The 22592-nt window shown below is 42.0% G+C and overlaps 1 protein-coding gene across 4 annotated transcripts in view; it reads right to left on the bottom strand.

The window, feature by feature from the left end:
• Positions 1 to 22592, bottom strand: part of col8a1a (collagen, type VIII, alpha 1a) — a 125700-nt gene that overhangs the window by 26581 nt on the left and 76527 nt on the right. Inside the window, exons 1-2 of one of the 4 annotated variants that reach the window (XM_073045157.1) lie at positions 19552 to 19602; positions 19047 to 19088 (exon numbers count right to left, since the gene is read on the bottom strand). The exons of the other annotated variants lie outside the window; for them this stretch is intronic. The gene's annotated coding sequence lies outside the window, so the exon portion shown is untranslated. Of the gene's footprint in view, positions 1 to 19046; positions 19089 to 19551; positions 19603 to 22592 lie in introns of those variants that run through there. 4 annotated transcript variants of the gene reach the window in all.

Here is a 22592-nt window from a genome sequence, read left to right as displayed (position 1 = left end):
GGAGCTCTGTGGGTGGGGTGTGGAGGAGAGCTGGCTAAAGTTGATTGGAAGGAGACACTAGCAGGGATGATGGCAGAACAGAAATGGCTGGAATTTCTGGGAGCAATTTGGAAGGCAGAGGATAGACACATCCGAAAGAAGTAGTAGTATTCTAAAGGGAGGATGTGACTACCCTGTCTGACAAGGGTAGTCAAAGACAGCATAAAAGCAAACGAGAGATCCTATAATATAGCAAACATTAGTGAGAAATTAGAGGATTTGGAAGCTTTCAAAACACAACAGAAGGCAACTAAAGGGCCATAAGGAGAAAAAAGGTGGAATATGAAAGTAAGCTAGCTGGTAATATAAAAAAGGATACCGAATGTTTTATTTTTCAGATATTTAAAGAATAAAAGAGGCAAGACTGGATATCGAGCTACTGGAAAATGATGCTCAAGAGGGAGGAATAGGAAAAAGATGATGGACAAACTCAGTAAGTACTTTGTATCAGTCTTCACTGTGGAAGACTCCAGAAGTGTGCCAAAAATTTGAGAGTGTCAGGATGCAGCAGAGAGTGTAGTTGCTATTACTAATAAGGTGCTTCAGAAGCTTGAAAGGTCTGAAGGTAGACAGGACACCTGGACCAGATGGACTACACCCCAGGGTTCTGAAAGAGGTAGAAGAAGAGATTCTGGAGGCATTAGTACTGGAATTCTGGAATGATTCTAGAGGACTGCAAAATTGCAAATGTCACTTAAATTGCTGAGGGAGGGAGGGAGCTTAAAGAAATGAAATTATAGGCCAGTTAGCCTGACTTCAGTGGTTGGGAAGATGTTGGAGTCCATTATTAAGGATGAGGTTTCAGGGTACTTAGAGGCACATGATAAAATAGGCCAACATCAGCATAGTTTCCTTAAGGGGAAATCTTGCTTGACAAATCTATTGGAATGCTGAGGCTTTATAAGGCATGGTCAAACTGTACTTGAAGTATTGTGAACAGTTCTGGGCCCATTATATAAGAAAGGATGGGCTTGCAAATGGAGAGGGTGCAAAGGAGGTACACAGAAATGACCACGGGAAGGAAAAGCTTAATGTACAAGGAGGATTTGAATGCTCTGGGTCTGTACTCACTGGAGTTTAGAAGAATGAGGGAGGATCTCATTGGAAGATCTATTGGATGTGGAGAGGATATACTCTAGAGTGAGTGAGTCTGGTACCAGAGGGTACTATAGCTTCGGAATAGAGGGGCATCCCTTTAGAACAGAGATAAGGAGGAATCTCTTCAGCCAGAGGGTGGTGAATCTGTGGAATTCTTTGCCATAGATGGCTGTGGAGGCAAAGTCATTGGGTATATTTAAAATAGAGATTGATAGGTTCTCCATTGGTAAAGGTGTCAAAGGTTATGGGGAGAAGACAGGAGAATGGGGGTTGAGAGAGATAATAAATCAGCCACGATGGAATGGCAGAGCAGACTCAACCAGCTGAATTGTCCAATTCTGCTCCAACAGTATGACTGATGGTTTTATGATCAATTCAACAAGCACTGCAGTAACCAGAGAATTTGTCCTAAATTATTTCAATTAAAATTTCAAACATGGCTGTCAGAGCATCTGTACAGTTCATGGTACTCACAGTAAGCAAGCATTTTAAATATCTCAGTGAGATTATCTCCAAACCTTACAATAGGCAAGAACAATTTTAAAACATATGGATCTTTGGAATGTGACAAGCATGTATTTGGAATTATAAACAGATATAGAAGAGAAAACAAGGAAGTCATGACGACCCTTTGTAAAACACTCGCACTTGGAGTATTGTGTCCAATTACAGGTGCTACGCTTTAGATGAGAAGATCTTGATGCAGAAGAATTTTACCAAAATTACTCCAGGGATGAAAAACTTTAGTTATGTGGGTAGAGTGGAGAAGCTGGGGATGCTTGGAGCTGATGAGATTGCAAGAGGATCTTACATAGGTATCAGGAATCATAAGGGTAAAGACTGACAAGATAAAGTAAAATGATTCCCATTAGCAGATGACTCAAGAACTCAGGGAATTTGAATGAAGGATGTGAGGAATGCTTTGTAAATAGTCAGGTCTGAAATGCCCTTCGGGAGGAAGGAATAGAGGCAGTTCAAATGCAGCATTTTTAAAGAGTTAACTAAATACCTGAAAGTCTGCAATTAGCAAGGCTATGGTGAGAAGACAGGGGGGTGGGAGGTGGGGGTTGGAAATGAGTTTGTTGGACACAATGGACCAAATAGCCAGTTTCTGCGCTGCAGTCATTCTATAGCTCTGTAGTGGTCCTTTCAGTAACGTAAAGCAAGCATAAAAATCAAGTATGATTTATGAAGTATGGATTAAGAATCAACTAGAAAATTTCACCAGCTGTCATGTTAAATAATATTGCTCCCCTAAAAGTAAGACATTCAAGTATCAGTGCAATCATAGTTACCTTAATGCTTCAAAGTACATCCAGAATAAATATTCCCATCAAAAATTCCATGCTAAAGCAGCAAGCCAGCACTGTCTGCTTCTCAACAAGCATAATATGCAGCTTCCTCTGTGGACAGATCAGTATGCAAGATCTGTTGGTTTTAATACCTTTTTGCTGTGGTTTTAGTCCTTGTATTTTAAAACCCAGTTCTTTGATCCAAGGAAATCTAGGCCAAACTAAACATCAGCTATGTGGTAACGGGGAGACACGGATGGCAGCTTTGTTTTTATAGGCCTGTCCCAGGACGGTTTATGTGTTTATGGAGCACAGAGGCTGAGATTTTGAACTCCAGCAGCCCTATAAAAGGAACCTAGACCACCTACCCCACCACAACACTTGTCTACTGCTACTTTAAAGAGACTGCAATTTGCTAAACCTTAACGGGCTAATAAGACTGTGAGGTTGTTTCATACAATTTGTTTACACTGCCAGATAACAATTGTTCATGACTGGTGTAGCCTGTGTTAGAAGAGAGAATGTTGGGGACCAGTGTTCAGGGAAGATTACAAATGAGAAATGTTAAGCACCCTGCACTGTTGGGCATTCTGAAGCCTCCTTCTATTGTCCTAAGAGTCCATAGGATACTTGGAAGTGACTTTCCCTTCCCCTTATGGTCTATAGGTACATCAAATAAGCCACCTTATCCATAGAGTATAAAGAATGTCGAAACTATTCCTATCCTGACTAGAATCTACAGAAGATGTCAGACTTACCTCATTACCCATGGTACACATCCCACCTCTCCTGGAAGTTCCAGGAGTCTCCCACATATTGATAGCGGCTCCCTGACACCCGCTAATTATATACAATATCCCGGAAATCGATTTTTTTGAGAGTGAGTGAGCGAGAGGGAGAGAATTAACAAATTCATTGACACAGACTGCTATGAGGTTGAGTCTTCCGGCAAAATGCTCAAATCTGCCAAGCAAGCCACATCACAGTACAAGGAAAGTTTGCAAAAGTAATAGAAAAGCTATTTGCATTAGCATTTAACTATTAGCATTGAGACTGCCAACAAAATACTTAACAAGGTGTGTGTATATATGTGTAAATAGTTTCAATATGTGATCAAATAAATTGTTGTGTTCTTTCATAATCAAATGTCCTGTATACATACACCCTTGGAGGTCGACCGGGCAGGGGGTGGGGTGGATATGGGGTTGCAGGGGGCAGGGGTGGTGGTGCTACCTCCCTGAAATGAGTTTTTGCAGGGTGGGATGTCTGCCATGGTGCCTTTAAATTGTTGGAAATCTGTTCACCTTGTTCATAGAGTCCATACATTTCATAAAAATATTTGAGAATTTTATTAGCGTAGGCTAATTTAAAGAGTCTTTGCCCTCTTCAAAAAGCCGGTAACATAATTAGCCTGTCCATTTAACCCCGTATGTTTGGAAGATTCATTCTGACCCGAGTGTTCACCTGTTACTCTGTCCAGTGGTCTACTGTCCTATTTCCCGATATCCAAGGAGGCTAGTCACAATTCCATGGAGACTTTTTATTTGTACATTAGTCATGGTGGGCATCAATAAAAGGCCAGCACTTACTCCCATCCCTAACGGCTCTTGTACTGAGTAACTTGCTAGGCTAATGAAGAATCAAACGTGTGTTATGGATTGAGTCATGTTGGAGACTAGTCTGCTCTGTTTTGTACGTTTCCAGCAAGGATCAGTAGAACAGGACGTACAAACAAGCTGGATGAACTCAGCCAGTCGGGCAGCATCCGTTGAAATGAGCAGTCAACATTTCGGGCCAAGACCCTTCATCAGGACTGAAGGAGGAGGGGGGCAGGGGCCCTATAAAGAAGGTGGAAGGTGCCAAGTGAAAAACCAATCAGGAAAGATCAAGGGGTGGGAGAGGGGATAGACCGGAGAGGTGAAGAAGGAATGAAAGGGGAAAGCACTATGGGTAGTAGAAGAAAGCAGAATCATGAGAGAGGTGATGGGCAGCTAGAAGAGGAGGCAGAGTGAAAGTGGGATGGTGGAAGGGAGAGGAACGGAATTACCAGAAGTTGGAGAATTCGATGTTCATACCAAGGGGCTGGAGACTACCCAGCCAGTATATGAGGTGTTGCTCCTCCAACCTGAGTTTGGCCTCATCATGGCAGTAGAGGAGGCCATGTATGGACATATCTGAATGGAAATGTGAAGCAGAGTTGAAGTGAGTGGCAACCGGGAGATCCTGTCTGTTATGGCGGATGGAGCGGAGGTGCTCGACGAAGCAGTCCCCCAATCTGTGTCGGGTCTCGCCGATGTAGAGGAGGCCACACCAGGAGCACCGGATGCAATAGATTACCCCAACAGACTCACGTGAAGTGTTGCCTCACCTGGAAGGACTGTTTGGGGCCCTGAATGGGAGGTGTAGGGACAGGTGTAGCACTTACGCTTGCAGGGATAAGTACAAGGTGGAAGATCTGTGGGGAGGGACGTGTGGACCAGGCAGTCGTGGAGGGAATAATCACTGCAAAAAGCAGAGAGGGGTAGAGAGGGAAAGATGTGCTTAGTGGTGGGGTCCTGACGAAGGTGGAAGAAGTTGCGGAGGATAATGTGTTGGATCCGGAGGCTGGTGGTGTGATAGGTGAGGACAAGGGGAACACGGTCCCTGTTGTGGTGACAGAAGGATGGGGTGAGGGCTGAAGTGCAGGAAATGGAGGAGATGCAGGTGAGAGCATCATTGATGATGTCAGAAGGGAAACCACGATTCTTAAAGGAAGAGGACATTTGAGATGTCCTGGAACGGAAAGCCTCATCCTGGGAGCAGATGCGGCGGAGATGGAGGAACTGGGAATAGGGAATAGCATTTTTACATTTGGCAGGGTGGGAAGAGGTATAATCGAGGTAGTTATGGGAGTCAGTGGGTTTATAGAAGATGTCAGTGGACAGTCTGTATCCAGAGATGGAGACCGAGAGATCGAGAAAGGGAAGAGAAGTGTCCGGGATGGACCAAGTGCATTTGAGGGCTGGGTGAAAGTTAGAGGCAAAGTCAATGAAATTGACGAGCTCAGCATGGGTGCAGGAAGCAGCACCAATATAGTCATCAATGTATCGAAGGAAAAGTTGGGGAGCAGTACCAGTATAGATTTGGAGCATAGACTGTTCCACGTAACCCACAAAGAGGCAGGCATAGCTGGGGCCCATGCGAGTGTCCATAGCTACACCCTTGGTCTGAAGAAAGTGGGAAGAGCCGAAAGAGAAGTTATTATGTGAGAGTACCAGTTCCGCCAACCGGAGGAGTGTGGTGGTGGTGGGGAACTGGTGAGGTCTATTGTCAAAAAAGTAGCGGAGGGCTTTGAGGCCTTCTTGATGGAGAATTGAAGTGCATAAGGATTGGACATCCATGGTGAAAATGAAGCAGTTGAGACCAGGGAACTGGAAGTTATTGAAGAGGCCGAGGGCATGGGATGTATCCCGGATGTAGGTAGGTAGGGAACTATGGGTGTCAAAATGGAGTCCAGGTAGGCAGATACAATTCGGTGGGGCAGGAGCAGGCCGAAACTATAGGCTTACCAGGACCAGTCTGGCTTGTGGATCTTGGGGAGGAGGTAAAACCGAGCAGTGCGGTGTGTTGGAATTATGAGTTTTTTAGCTGAGGATGGAAGGTCTCCAGAGTTGATAAGGACAGTGATGGTACGGGAGACAATGTTTTTTGGTGGGGTCCTGTTCCAGGGGTAAGTAAGAGGAGGTGTCAGAGAGCTGCTGTTTGGCCTCAGTGAGGTAGAGGTCCGTCCACCAGACTACTACAGCACCACCTTTGTCTGCGGGTTTAGTAGAACAGACTGTCCTTTTCTGGAAACTCCAGCAGTTTTGTGATCTCCATTACTAATGATTTTTTTACATTCATTATTAATTTATATTCCACTGCTCCTGCATAGAATTTGAGTATTTGTGCCTGTCATTAACTTAACCACCATAGTACTAACTATCTCTTACAGTGAGACCTACAACACATTCTGCTAGCAAGCCAGCCATTCTCTCTGCCAATGAAAGAAATTGTAACCTGCAGTATTTTCACACTGGGCTCCTTACAGACTGACTAAGGTGACATCCTTAATGCAGTCAAAGAGACCCAGATGCTCTCCTAGCCATCAAATTCATAATATGTCCCACAGAGCACAGCAGAATAAAAACTTTCACAGCTTGCTTCCAAAACAGTCTCCCCAAAGTCTGAAATCAGTTAATCGTGTCCCTTTGAAAAATATCAATAGTTCAGCAGAATGAATAGGAATTGTATACACGATGCATGAACAAAGGCGGTGTGTCTGGTAGCTGTAGCTGAATCTAAGGCCTGAAAACATTTCATTATTTATATGTAGTGTACTCCTCATTGAGGCTCACTTGCTGAATGTTTTCACAAAGTTGAAAAATTTGCATGTTCTGCAAGCAAAATTGAGAGACTCAGTATCATTCTGAACATTTAACCTTCTTATTACCACTCAAAATTCACCCCATTGTGCTTCTATGCTGTTGTACTTAATGTGAGCAATCCTTCTTTAAATATTTGCAGTGAAAAGTTATAAGATATGATATATGTAAAATAGCAAGTCAATGGATAGGTAAGCTCCTACAGAGGACAACTATAATCATCACATTTTCAAATTAAATGCTAATATTCAATGTCATCAAAAAGACTAGATATTAATTGATTTACTTGCTAATAACATTTTTAAAGCAACATTTTAAGCTATTGATTAGAATAGGTTTCTAGTTTTCAGTTTATTTTTCAGAAAAATCAGGGTTTTTCATTGTAAGTAATATAAATATCGACCTCAAAATGTAGTATTCTTTGAAGTTTTATTAGCAAGCTGCTAAAGAATGAAACTAACACAGAGGCTGAACAGAGCTGCTGTGAAAAGGGTAACATTTGGAAGGGGAGACCTCATCGTGAGCGCTGAGTGGAATGCACCGGGTTGGAGTAAAGGTTCAGTAGATTAGAAACAAAGTTCAGAGATTTGCTAGTATAACTTTAACACTCAGCAATGCAGTGGAATGGAAGATAGGCAGCCTGCCTGAATGTGACCATTCCAACAGCTAGATCTGAATTATTTTTCACTGGTGATCTGTCCGTGTGTTTCCAGTGCTGAAGGCTCCAACTGAGCAAATGAAGGCACATGCATGGGTCCATCCCCCAAGCTCTCAGTAAGTTAAGGTTTTCACCAATGTCATGGAGTCACCAGAAAAACCTGTATTTCTCAGAATTCTCCAAATTACAACCAAGAGAAAATCTGCAGATGCTGGAAATCCAAGCAACATAAACAAAATGCTTGGATTCAGGAACTCAGCAGGCCAGGCAGCACCTATGGATAAAGTGCACAGTCGCTGTTTCAGGCTGAGAAAAAAAGACAAAGGATAGAGTTAAAAGGTGAGGGGAGGGGAGAAAGATACAAGATGATAGATGAAACTGGGAGGGGGAGGGGTGAAGTAAGGGCTGGGAAAATGATTGGTTAAAGAGAGACAGGGCTGAAGAAGGGGAAATCTGATAGGAGTGGACAGAAGGTCATGGGGGGAGCATCAGAGGGAGGCAATGAATAGGCAAGGAGATAAGGCAAGAAGGGGTAAAGGGGATGGGGACTGGTGAAGTGGGGGGGGGGGGTGTCAATACTGGAAGTTCAAGAAATTGATGTTCATGCCATCAGGTTGGAGGCTACCCAGAAGAAATAAAAAGGTGTTGTTCCTCCAGCCGGAGTGCGGCCTTGGATAGACATATTGGAATGGGAATGGGAAATTAAATTAAAATTGGTTGCCACTGGGAGATCCTGCTTTTAATGGGAAATGGAATTAAAATGGTAGCTTCCAAACTGAGAGCGTGAACATCAATTTCTTGAGCTTCCGGTGCTGGCTCCTCTCTCCTTCACCATTCCCCATCTCCTTTTCCCTTTCTCACCTATCTCCTTGTCTGACCATTGCCTCCCTCTGGTGCTCCTCCCCCCTTTTCTTTCTTCCATGGCCTTCTGTCCTCTCCTATCAGACTCCCCCTTCTCCAGCCTGTATCTCTTTCACCAATCAACTTCCCAGCTCTTTACTTCACCCCTCCCCCTCCTGGTTCCACCTATCACCTTGAGTTTCTGTCTCCACTCCACCCCCCCACCTTTTAACTCTACTCCTCATCTTTTTATTCCCTCCAGTCCTGCTGAAGGATCTCAGCCCAAAATGTCAAACAGTACTGTTTTCCATAGATATTTCTCAAAATTATATCTTGCCACTGTGTTCCCATCTACTGATTACATTCTACGTCCTTCTTAAAAAAAGCTTGGCCAAAGGTCTTTAGCAGGTGCTCATTATTTTATTCAAATTTCTTATGTTTGATTATTGAAGAAATAGAAACAACACTATATTAAACATAACAATTGCTATTTTACCGTTTATCATGTTTGTACAATGCATCTTCTCGTAAAATTCTTTGCTTCACTTGACTATTTTATCTTCCAATAAATTAAAACAAAATAGGTATCTATCCAAATACCCTCTCCCAAAATACTCAGCAGTTGTACAAGAACAGGTGGAAAGCATTTAGACCCTTAAGCTTGTTCTGCCATTTAATGAGATCATGGCTCATTCCTTTAACTTTTGTTAACAAAAATCCATCAATCACCACTTTTAAATTATAAATGGACTGTGTATCAGTGCTGTTTGCATAGGAATGTTCCCAACGAAAACAATTGAATGTAGAAGTTATCCTGATATTCCGGCAAAGCAGCTGGTTTTAATTTTTTAAACCATTTTTCCATCCTAGTATGGGCCAATCAGTAAATAGGTTTATCTGTGCAAAGAGTACAAGTCACTCGTAATGTCCAGAAAACGTTGACCAGATTCACTTCAGTCTATAGGAAAGTAGCATCCATCATCGGAGATCTCCATCACTCAGGCCATGCTATTTTTTTTCCCTGATGCCTTCAGGTAGAAAGTAGCTCAGGACTCATACCACCAGGTTCAAAAACAGTGCCCCACAACCATCAGGCTCTTGAACAAAAGGGGATAACTACACACACTTGCCCATCCATTGAGTTGTTCCCACATCCAATGACCTCACTTTAAGGATTCTTTATCTTGTTATCTCATGTTCTCATTATTTATTGATATTTGTTTCTATTTGCATTGCACAGTTTGTTGTCTTTTGTACCCTTGTAGATTTTTCATTGATCTTGTTATAGTTACTATTGTGTAGATTTACTAAGTATGCCCACAGGGTTGTATATGAAGATGTACTGTCTGTACTTTGATAATAAAATTTACTTTGATCTTTGAAATTCCAGTAAATACCTTAAACGGTGTAATTTTTTCTGAAAATGTAAAACCGAATTCACAGCTGAGGAAGTGGACTCACATCAGTCTGTTTACATGCAATCATAGGAAATGCATAATGTCTATTTTGAAACTCTTGCACACATTTCCTGTTGAAGTACCACCCATCAGGAAATGTTGCAAACACAGCTTTCCCTATTCACTCTGATGCATGTTTCTCTTCTCCTGTCATGTTTCATGAATGTAGTTACATTATCAACACACGTGGCTCATTTTAATCACAATGAGAAACTGGATATAAAGGTCTGTTATAAGGAAGTAACTGAACTGTTCATGAATTAAAATATGCAGCCTCCAGCATAATATAAAAGTATGCACTGTGATTTTTATTATACCAAAAATCAGCGTCAGCAGCCATATTTTGCAACTGTGGCAATATTTCATTAGCAGTTTGAGGAGATTGAGTATGTCACAAAAGACGCTTGCAAATTTCTACAGATGTACCGTGGGGAGCATTCTAACTGAATGAGGGGAGATTTGACAGAGCTATACAAAATTAGGAAGGGCACGGACAGAGTAAATGCAACCAGGCTTTCTTTCCCCACTGAGGCTGGGTGAGACTAGAACTAGAGGTCGTGGGTTAAGGGTGAAAAGTGAAATGTTTAAGGGGAACATGGGGGAACTTCTTCCCTCAAAGCATGGTGAGTGTGGAACAAGCAGAAATGGTGGATGTGGGTTTGATTTCACCATTGAAGAGAAATTTGGATTGGTACATGGGTGGGAGGAGGATAGAGGGCTATGGCGTGGGTATCTTATATATGTGAGGGCTTGACCAAAACCACTGTTGCAGGATGCAGTAATGGAGTTTACACATCTTCTGGATGCCACCACACATCTTGGCCACTGCCTCCCAGTGTTTTAAATACTAAACCAAAAGAAAATAGGTTTGTTCTTCATAAAAGGGAAAATCTTTCAATGAAATTCAAAGGATAACCTCAAAATTTACTTTTATCATTTGGAACAGCTTTCACATTTGATGAAGGGTGTCGGCCCGAAACATCGGCTGTACTTCTCCCTATAGATGCTGCCTGGCCTGCTGTGTTCCACCAGCATTTTGTGTGTGTTGCTTCACATTTGAGAGCTGGTATTTGTGGACTGTTGTAATTTTTAACTGAACAAAAGGAAAAAATGGAGGGGTAGGTACATAAACCTATCACTAAATCATAGAAAAATGAAGCAATGAAGAAGTTCAATTGGATATTTATACCTGTGCTAGCACTTTCAAACAGCGGATCAATTGAACCTACTCTTCCACTCTTTCAAAACTGCCTGGTATGTTTTTCCCTCTATCTCTCCAATATTTCTTAATCTAGTTTTTGTTACTGTGTCCAGTACATTGTAAGTGAAGAACTGTAAGGAGACAATATGATCTTGTCCAACGTCCTGTACAAATTAAGGTTGAGATGCAAGTCCTGAGGTTTCGCACTCTACGGTTTCAAGTGAGGAGCTGTGCAGTGGCAAGATCTTTTACTTTTCTCTGTAGTCCCAGTGGAGGTGACAGTCAGGACAGCTGTATGCTCCTCCTGGAGAATATGGGAGATCACAGAAACTTACAGAGTCACTGGTGACTGCAGGTCCCAACTGGGCAGCTGGAGATGCAGTTGGATTCGTTCAGGAGCATCCGTGATGCTGAATGCATCACAGGCAAGAACTTAAGTGTGACTACCTCACTGAAGGAGCAGGCACGATGTCATCTGGTGACCATTAGGAATGGTCGCAGAGGAAGACGGGCAGTGCAAGATTCTTGTGTCCATTACTATCAGTAATAAGCATATCATTTTGGATGTTGTTGGGGTGAATGTTTAAGTGGATTGCCATAGTCTTTTTCCAATAGGAGTGGAGTCTATAACTAGAGGGCATAGGTTTAAGGTGAGAGAGAAAAAGCCATAAAGAGGGCCTGAGAATCGCAATTTTCACACAGAAAGTGGTGGGTAGATCTATTGAGCAAGCTGTCAGAAGAAGTGGTAGAGGCAAGGATGAATACAACATTTAAAAGACATTTGGATAGGTACAAGTTGAAGAGGGATTTGGGTCAAATGTCGGGAAATGGGATTGGCTGAAGGAGGCACCTTGATCAGCATAGAGGACTGGGCTGAACTGCCTGCTTCACTGCTGTACAACTCCGTCTAGACAATCCGTGACATTGTCTTATTTGACTGATCGTTTGGTCACTCCACCCAACTATTGCTTCTTGGCTTAAATACCAGGTTATCTTGTGAAACAACTTGGAATTGGAATAAACAAGATATGATTAAGCTTCAGTGCTTAATTATTAGTTTGTTCACCTTTTACATTGGAGGCATGGGTTTTAATCTAATTAATTCTGCTGTTATTCTTCAATGATATAGAACCATAAAACATTACAGCTCAGAAACAGGCCTTTTGGCCCTTTTTGGCTGTGCCAAACCATTTTTCTGCCTAGTTCTACTGACCTGCACCTGGACAATATCCCTCCATACCCCTCTAATCCAAATACCTGTCCAGGTTTTTCTTAAAAGTTAAAAGTGAACCTGCATTTACCACTTCATCTGGCAGCTCATTCCCACCACTCTCTGTGTGAAGAAGCCCCCCTAATGTTCCCTTTAAACTTTTCCCCCTTCACCCTTAACCCATGTCCTCTGTTTTTTTTTCCTCCCCTAGCCTCAGTGGAAAAAGCCTGCTTGCATTCATTCTATCTATACCCATCAAAATTTTATATACCTCTATCAAATCTCCCCTCATTCTTCTATGCTCCAGGGAATAAAGTCCTAACCTATTCAACCTTTCTCTGTAACTCAGTTTCTCAAGTCCCGGCAACATCCTTGTAAACTTTCTCTGCACTCTTTCAACCTTATTAATATCCTTCCTGTAATTCGGTGACCAAAACTGCACACAATACTCCAAATTCAGCCTCACCAATGCCTTATACAACCTCACCATAACATTCCAACTCTTATACTCAACACTTTGATTTATAAAGGCCAATGTACCAAAAGCTCTCTTTACTACCTTATCTACCTGTGACGCCACTTTTAGGGAATTTTGTATCTGTATTCCCAGGTCCCTCTGTTATACTGCACTCATCAGTGTCCTACCATTTACCTTGTATGTTCTACCTTGGTTTTTCCTTCCAAAGTGCAACACCTCACACTTGACTGTATTAAACTCCATCTGCCATTTTTTAGTCCATTTTTCCAGCTGGTCCAAATCCCTCTGCAAGCTTTGAAAACCTTCTTCACTGTCCACTACACCTCCAATCTTTGTATCATCAGCAAATTTGCTGATCCAATTTACCACACTATCATCCAGATCATTGATATAGATGACAAATAACAATGGACCCAGCACTGATCTCTGTGGCACACCACTAGTCACAGGCCTCCACTCAGAGAAGCGATCCTCCACTACCACTCTCTGACTTCTCCCATTGAGCCAACGTCTAATCCAATTTACCACCTCACCATGTATATCTAGCGACTGAATCTTCCTAACTAACCTCCCATGCGGGACCTTGTCAAGGCCTTGCTGAAGTCCATGTAGACAACATCCACTGCCTTCCCTTCATCCACTTTCCTTGTAACCTCCTCAAAAAACTCTAATAGATTTGTTGAACATGACCTCCCACGCACAAAGCCATGTTGACTCTCCCGAATAAGTTCCTGTCTATCTAAATACTTGTACAAATGTAGATCCTATCTCTTAGTACTCCTTCCAATAATTTACCTACTACCAACATCAAATATACCAGCCTATAATTTCCTGGATTACTCTTAGAGCCTTTTTTAAACAACAGAGCAACATGAGCTATTCTCCAATCCTCTGGCACCTCACCGTCGGTATATGTCAGGATACCGACATTTCAAATACATCTGCCAGGGCCCCTGCAATTTCAACACTAGTCTCCTTCAAGGTCCGAGGGAATACCCTGTCAGGTCCTGGGGATTTATCTACTCTGATTTGCCTCAAGGTAGATAGCATGCACCTCCTCCTCTTCAATCTGTATAGGGTTCCATGACCTCTCTACTTGTTTGCCTTATTTCCATTGACTCCATGCCAGTTTCCTTAGTAAATACAGATGCAAAAAAACATTTAAGATCTCCCCCATTTCTTTTGGTTCCATACATAGCCGACCACTCTGATCTTCAAGAGGACCAACTTTATCCCTTACTATCTTTTTGTTCTTAATATACCTGCAGAAGCTCTTTGGTTTATCCTTCACCTTGACTGCCAAAGCTACCTCATGTCTTCTTTTAGCCCTCCTGATTTCTTTCTTAAGTTTTTTTTTGCACTTTTTATACTCCTCAAGTACCTTATTTGTTCCCTGTTTCTGATATATGTCATACATCTCTCACTTCTTTATCAGAGTTCCAATATCCCTAGAGAACTGTGGTGAACTACATATACCTGTCTGGACACGCCCCCTGATGACTGCTCCTGTGGCTCCTCCCACAGACCCCTGCTGACTGCTCCTGTGGCTCCTCCCACAGACCCCTGTATAAAGGTGATGGAGGTCTGAGCCCGGCCTCTCAGTCTCCAGGATGTAGTATGGTGGTCACTCACTGCTTGTTCCTTCTTCCAGTCAATAAAAGCCAATATCTCGCTTTTACGTCTCAGAGTGAGTTATTGACGGTGCATCAAGAACCAAGGTTCCTTATTCTTATTCACTTTGCCTTTAATCTTGACAGGAACATACAAACTCTGCACTCTCAAAATTTCTCCTTTGAAGGCCTCCACTTACCAATGGCATCCTTGCCAGAGAACAACCTGTCCCAATCCACGCTTTTTAGATCCTTTCTCATTTCTTCAAATTTGGCTTTTTCCAGTTTAGAACCTCAACCCGAGGACCAGATCTATCTTTACCCATGATCAAGTTGAAACTAATGGTGTTATAATTACTGGAACCAATGTGTTCCCCTACACACACTTCCATCACCTGTCCTAACTCGCTTCCTAATAGGAGATCTAATATTGCATCCTCTCTAGTCAGTACCTCTATATATTGATTTAGAAAACTTTCCTGAACACATTTTACAAACTCTAACCCGTCTAGACCTTTAACAGTATGGGAGTCCCAATCAATACGTGGAAAATTAAAATCCCTGCTATTACAACTTTATGTTTCCTGCAGATATAATCCAATTCTGAATTTTAAGAAGTCTTTTCCTATCTAAAACTATTCAGTTCAGAATCTAAGATAATTTTAAAAAGTGAAACTTTGTATTGACATATAACTTCAATCAAAAAAAAAACAAAAATATTCCCAAGACCACAACAGTGAAAAAATACACATCATTCTATTTTCATTGGTATTATAAGACCATGATGAACTGATATGTCCATCAAGATGGAGGTTATGTAAATAAAGTCTCCTACCTTGGATAAAATGCAATATCATGACAGAATTTGTCCTCTCTACAAAAATATCCAGATTGCTATGGAGTACTAAGGACTGCTATGGAACCATCTCACGTCAAAGCCAATCCTTCCTGATAGCATAATTAACTATAAGAACAGTTCAAACTAACATATCAAAAAATGGATAAATAAGTGAAAGGAAAACTTATAGCAGCAATCTTGATTGTAGACGTACTAACAGGCTGGAGGAACTCAGCAGGTCAGGCAGCATCCATTGAAATGAGCAGTCAATGTTTTGGGCCGAGACCGTTCGTCAGGACTTTCATCAGGACCCTCCGTCCTGATGAAGGGTCTTGGCCCAAAACATTGACTGCTCATTTCAATGGATGCTGCCCGACCTGCTGAGTTCCTCCAGCTTGTTTGTGCATGTTGATTTGACCACAGGATCTGCAGCATACTGTGTGTTATCTTGACTGTAGAGATAACTCTGCAAATGAAGGTGTCTTGTGGTTAGTGGTAAATTTTAATATTAGGCAACCAGGACTAACAAGGGAAGTCAAAGCCAACACAAAAGTCAAAGAGAGACCATATAATAGAGCAAAAACTAGTGGGAAGTTAGAGGTTTGGGAAGCTTTTAAAACCAACAGAAGGCAACTAAAAATGTTATTAAGGAGGAAAAGATGGAATACAAAGGTAGGCTAGCCAAAAATATTAAAGCTGATACCAGAAGTTTCTTCAGATACATTAAGTGTAAAAGAAAGATGAGAGTGGATATCGGATCACTGGAAAACAACACTGGAGGGGTAGTAATGGGGGAGAAGGAAATGACAGATGATCTGAATAAGAATTTTGCATCAGTCTTCATGGTGGAAGACACTACCAGTATGGTAGAAGATCCAGGTGTTGGGGCATGAAGTGTGTGAAGTTACCATTTCTGCAGAGAAGGGTCTTGGGAAGCTGAAAGGTCTGAAAGTAGTTAAGTCACCTGGACCAGATATTGTACAACCCAGGGTTCTGAAAAGGATGGCTGAAGAAACTGTGGAGGCATTAGTAACGATCTTTCACGAATCACTAGATTCTGGAATGGGTCTGGAAGGCTGGAAAATTGCAAATGTCACTCCATGCTTCAAGAAGAGAGAGAGGCAAAAGAAAAGAAACTATAGGCCAACTGGTGTGAGCTCACTGGTTGGGAAGATGTTGCAGTCGATTATTAAGGAAGAGGTCTCAGGGTACTTGGAGCCACATGATAAGATAGGCCATAGTCGGCATGGTTTCCTCAAGGGAACATCTTGTCTGACAAATCAGTTGGGATTCCTTGAAGAAATAACAAGCAGGATAGACCAAGGTGAATCGGTAGATGTTGTGTACTTGGATTTTAAGAAGGCCGTTAACAAGGTGCCACAGATGAGACTGCTTAACAAGCTACGACCCCATGGTATTACAGGGAAGATTCTAGTATGGATAAAGCAGTAGCTGATTGGCAGGTGGCAAAGTGTGAGAATAAAGGAACCTTTTTCGGTTGGCTGCCAGTGACAAGTGGTGCTCTGTTTGGGAGCTATTCTTTTTATATGTCAATGATTTGGATGGTGGAATTGATGATTTTTTTTGTTACACAGTTTGTAGATGATATGAAGGGGCAGGTAGTGTTGAGGAATTGGAGGAGCCACAGAACGACTTAGACAGATTAGGAGAATGGGCAATGAAGTGGCAGTTGGAATACAGTGTCAGGAAGTGTAAGGTCATGCACTGTTAGAAGGAATGAAAGGGTAGACTATTTTCTAAATGAGAAAACATACAAAAATCTGAGGCACAAAGGAACCTGGAAATTCTTGTGTAGGATTCCCTGAAGGTTAATTTGCAGGATGAGTCTATGCTGAGGAAGCCTCAGAATAGAGGGGTGTCTTTTAGGACAGAGATGAGGAGGAATTTCTTTAGCTAGAATGCACTGAATCTGTGGAATTCTTTGCCACAGGAAGCTGTGGAGGCCAAGCCTCTATGTATATCTAAGGCAAAGGTTGATAAATTCTTGATTGATCACAGCACGCAGGAGATTGGGGCTGAGATGAAAATTGGATCAGCCATGATGAAAATGGCCATTGATGGGTCACATGTTCTAATTTGGCTCCTGTATCTTATGGTTATATAACTAGTTATCCACTGGAGTATCTTATGTTATCCTAACTAGATACTGCTGCTTGGAACGAACAGCCAAAATCATCTCATAAAGATAAATCTGAGCCAAGAATACAGGTTCGATTCAATCATTCACAATCACTTGTAAAACTTCCTTGTCCAAAAACAATACATAAAAAGGCATACAGTGTTCCTGAATGCTCTTGGACATTGGATAAAGCTATGGCTCACTGACAGATAGCTGTGTAGCCATGAACACTCACTGTCATCAAAAGCACATGTTTTGTTTTCTATTGTATTGATTTATTGGAAGGATAATTTGTTGAGCTGGAGCTTTTACAAATTGGACATTTCTCAAATTCTGACACAGCAGTATTCTGTTCCACGTAACATTTTTACCTAAATAAGCTTTCACCAATCAACACAATGCAGACTGATCTTTAGCTTTAAGTTCCATCTAAACATCTCCTAATAGAATAAATTATTGACTTGTGCAAGCTGCTGCAATCCACCAGCTCTTTGCCCCATTTCTTCTGTAGAAGGAAAGATGAAAATGAATTTATCGGTGGATTATGAAATCTCAATCACCAGATCATTAGTTTATGGTGAGACAAGACTAGATGGGATCTATGCCAGGTGTGTTACCATAACATAATGTAATTGAATCACAATCCCCGGTACAACTTTGTAAAACTATGATTAGGGCAGAGCTGAAGAACTGTCTGTCATTCTGGTCACCACACTATACAAAGACCATGATTGCACTGGGGAGGGTACACAGGAGATCTACTGCAATTTTGTCTGGAGTGGAACATTTCAGTAATGAGGCAAGTTTGGATGGGAGGTTGAGGGGAGGATCTGATGGAGGCATCCAATATTCCAAGAAGCATAGATAGGGTTGAAAGTAGAAACATTTTCACCATGGCTAAGCTAGGTGGTATGGGTTTAAGGTGAGGAGTAAGAATTACAGAGGGGAACAGAAGATGATTCTTTTCCCCTCCAGAGATGGTGAAACCTGGAATATGAGGCTGGTACAGACAGGTACTCCCACGACTTAAAGAAATATTGGTATGAGTGCTTGAATCGCCAAGGCAGTGGGGGTGAGTAGAATCAGCATAGATGGGGATTTGTTGATCAGTGTAGGCATGGTGGGCTGAAGGGGCCATTTCATGCTTTATAACGATATCTCAAATATGCTAGAATGAATAAGGGAGTCACAGTCAGCTGATGTTAAATGTGTAGAGTCTTCCACTGAATGCAAAGTGGATAACACTAAAAAGTGGTAAAGATCACATTAGGAGATGCACTTACAAGTTGATCTCCCTTTGTCCCCTATTGCACCACTCCAAGCTGCTCTGATTAAGATACTCTTCTAAATGTGAGATCCCTTTCAAATAGGACTTTTATCTTAAATGATTTTATTACCTCCAAAACCTTGATTTTATGTTCTTGACTGAGACCGGGTTAACGCCAAATGAATACACATGGTTAACCAAACTGTCCTCCCTAGCCTTGACAGTTGCAGAGCGGGCTTGCCTCCATGTTCAAAAAGCATATTTAGGTGCAATCTACTGTCTGTCAACAATTTTTCGAGATTTGAGGTAAATGTGTTTAAAATTTGTGGTACTCTGCTTTATTATTTATTGCCTCGTAAGTCCAATGCCTGGCTCCTCTCAGAATTCGTATCCTCTATATTGAACTATGACAGGATTCTCAACTCTGCTGATTGCAATATTCATATCAATGATCTCTCAAATGCAAACCCTATAGCAGTTGAGTTCATAAATTTACTAGACAACCTAGATCTTACCTCAGCATGTCACTGAGTTTTCCCATCAACTTGGAAAGACACCTGATTAAATAATGATGAAAGAATTAAAAATTATTAAAGCAACACACACTGTAATATTGTCATGGAAAAACTAGGCTCATTTAATGCTGCTATATGCTCTGCAAAAAGAGCCCATTTTCCCAAGATTTTTACTGAGGACAGTGGTGAGTAAAGAATATTGTTCTCAACTATAAGCCAACTGTTCAACCCTGTCCCAACCTATAAGGTCTTCAGTCAAGCATCTGCCACAAAATATGAGGAATTCACAATATTTTTATTAAAATTTCTTCTATTAGGGAGAGCAGCATCAAGAAACTTGTTTTAAACTGTAATTTCTTTTATGGTCTTGGTTCCAGGCAGGATACACACAAATGATTAGAGAAATGCTATCAGACAGAGACATGTTAATAATATTTAACAAACCAAGAGAAAATATGCAGATGCTGGAAATCCAAGCAACACACAAAATGCTGGAGGAACTCACCAGGTCAGGCAGCATCTATGGGGGAGAAAAAAACGTACAGTTGATGTTTTGGGCCAAGACCCTTCGGAAGGACTGGAGTCTTTTCCATAGAGCTACAGATACTGGTAACCTGTATAGACAGCCTCTTAAAAAGACAATATCATGTCAAACTTTACATGCATTTCTATATAAGTTTGTTACAAAGAGTAAACTATCTACTTGCTGTCTCAACTCTGTCCCTACCACAATTTTAAAAGACTCTTTTAATAGGGTTTTCAATTCTGTTAGGAAAATAATTAACATATTCCCCGAAAGCCCCCTACTTTAAAAAGTCAAATCTTAATAGTCAGGTACTAGTTAACTGCAGGTCTACATTAAATCATCCCTTCTGGCGCAAGATTCTTGAGAAAGCAATTTTCAAGCAACTCAACAACTTTCTGAATGAGTACAGTATTTGGGAGAAGTTTCAGAGCAAACCACAACATGGCAACGCCTTACCAAATGTGTCAGTGACCTTAAGGCTCAGCGCTGATGCTGACAGAGATTCAGTTCTAACTCTACTACATCTAAGAGCTGCCTTTGACACAATTGACAACATTCTGCTTGATCGCCTTGAGGACTGGGTTGGCCTCTCTGCTAGTGTGCTGAATTGGTTTTGTTCGTACAGTGTATCCTAGAGAGATATTTTCTTTGTCTGTCTTGGAGACCCATTTTCTAAGAGATACAGTACAATGTACCTTTTGGTGTTGCTCGGGAAGCTAGCTTGTCCCACTACATTCTCCCCTTAGGAGGCAACATCAGAGAGCATAAACATGATTTCCACCGTTATGCAGATGACACACAATTGTATATCACAGTCGAGCCTGATGATGTTAACAATCTATCTTCTCTGACTTCCAGTATGGCTGCAATAAAGAAATAGATGAGCAATCATTTCCCAAAACTACTGTAAATAAGATGAAACCGGTCCCAAAGTCAAAAGAGATAAACTTGAATGCAACACGAGTGAATCTGCAGATGCTGGAAATAAATAAAAACCCAAAATGCTGGCAGAACTCAGCAGGCGGTATGGGAGGAGGTAGTGACGACATTTCGGGCTGAAACCCTTCATCAGGAGTGAAGTAACATGGGATGGTCGAGGGGGGATAAGAAGTGGGGGGAGGGATGAAGTAGAGAGCTGGGAAGTGATAGGCTGAAGGGAAATGGGCTGGGGGGAAGGTGGAGAATTATGGGAAATAAAAGAGAAAGAAAGATAGGGCTGGGGGGAGATTATAGTGAGGGGGAATAAGAGAGAGAAAGAGAACCAGGCTAAAATTATAGATAGGGATGGGGTAAGGGGGGGCAGGGGTATCAACGGAGGTCTGTGAGTTGAATGTTCATGCCGGCAGGTAGGAGGCTACCTAGGCGGGAGATAAGGTATTGCTCCATCGACCTGCGTGTGGCCTCATCTTGACGGTAGAGGAGGCCGTGGACAGACATGTCAGAGTGGGAGTGGTCTGTGGAATTGAAGTGTGTGGCTACAGGGAGACTCCCTTGTCCATTCATCCCCCCCATCCCTCCCCACGACCTCCCTCCAGGCACTTATCCCTGCAAACGGAAGAAGTGCTACATCTGCCCCCACACTTCTTCCCTCACCACCATCCCAGGCCCCAGACAGTCCTTTCAGGTGAGGCACCACTTCACCTGCGAGTCAACTGGGGTGATATTCTGTATCCGGTGCTCCCGATGTGGCCATTTATACATTGGGGAGACCTGCCGCAGACTGGGAGACCGTTTCGCCAAACAATGGCGCTCAGTCCTCCAGCAGTAGTGGGATCTCCCTGTGGCCACACACTTCAATTCCACAGACCACTCCCACTCTGACATGTCTGTCCACGGCCTCCTCTACCGTCAAGATGAGGCCACACGCAGGTCGATGGAGCAATACTTTATCTCCCGCCTAGGTAGCCTCCTACCTGCCAGCATGAACATTAAACTCACAGACCTCCGTTGATACCCCTGCCCCCCCCCCCCTTACCCCATCCCTATCTATAATTTTAGTCTGGTTCTCTTTCTCTCTCTTTATCCCCCCTCACTATAATCTCCCCCCAGCCCTACCTTTCTTTCTCTTTTATTTCCCATAATTCTCCACCTTCCCCCTAGCCCATTTCCCTCCAGCCTATCACTTCCCAGCTCTCTACTTCATCCCTCCCCCCACTTCTTATCCCCCCTCGACCATCCCATGTTACTTCACTCCTGATGAAGGGTTTCGGCCCTAAACGTCGTCGCTACCTCATCCCATAGATGCTGTCTGGCCTGCTGAGTTCTGCCAGCATTTTGGGTTTTTATAAACTTCTTGAATGGCTGGTCCCAAAGACAAAAGAGATAAATTTCTTGATAAACTTGGGAACTTAGCACTCCTTATAAAATCCGAAGTAACTGACCTTGATTCAGACTTGAATTTTAAATTCCAGATAATGAAAGTGACCAAAGCAGCATTTCTACACTGAAAAAATTATTGCAAAGGCACATCCATTTCTGTCATGTAATGAAGCTGAAAAATATAATTCACACCTTTTTATCGATGAGACTATATTTCTGCAATTCACTTTTTTTAAACTGGCCTTCCAAAGCAATCTATTGACAAACTTCAACTGAATCAGAATGCTGCTGCTGGGCCTTTAACCAAAATCAGGATGAGGGAGCATATCACTCCCATACTAGCTACCTACCCTTCATTGCTTCCTGTATCTTTTAGGATTGATCTTTATGTTATCTTACTTGTTTTTAAAGCACTTAATGGTCTGAGACTGGAGTACAGTACATCACACAATTGTTTTTGGTTTATACTCCTGTTCAAGCTCTCAGATCTTCTCCTGCTGGTATCTTAAATTTTTACTAATTCCCTCAAAAGATAATTGGCAGGTCAGCTTTTTTTGAACTAAGCTCCTATACTGTGGAATTTAATACCTAAAACTGTAAGGGATGCAGACTCAGTTGACACTTTCAAACAATACACACAAAGTACTAGAGTAACTCAGCAGGCCAGGAAGCATCTATGGAAAAGAATAAACAGTCGACAT

This window comes from Hemitrygon akajei, chromosome 5 (assembly GCF_048418815.1).
Source record: "Hemitrygon akajei chromosome 5, sHemAka1.3, whole genome shotgun sequence".
Lineage (NCBI taxonomy): Eukaryota > Metazoa > Chordata > Chondrichthyes > Myliobatiformes > Dasyatidae > Hemitrygon > Hemitrygon akajei.
This window is presented reverse-complemented; position numbering and strand designations above follow the sequence as displayed.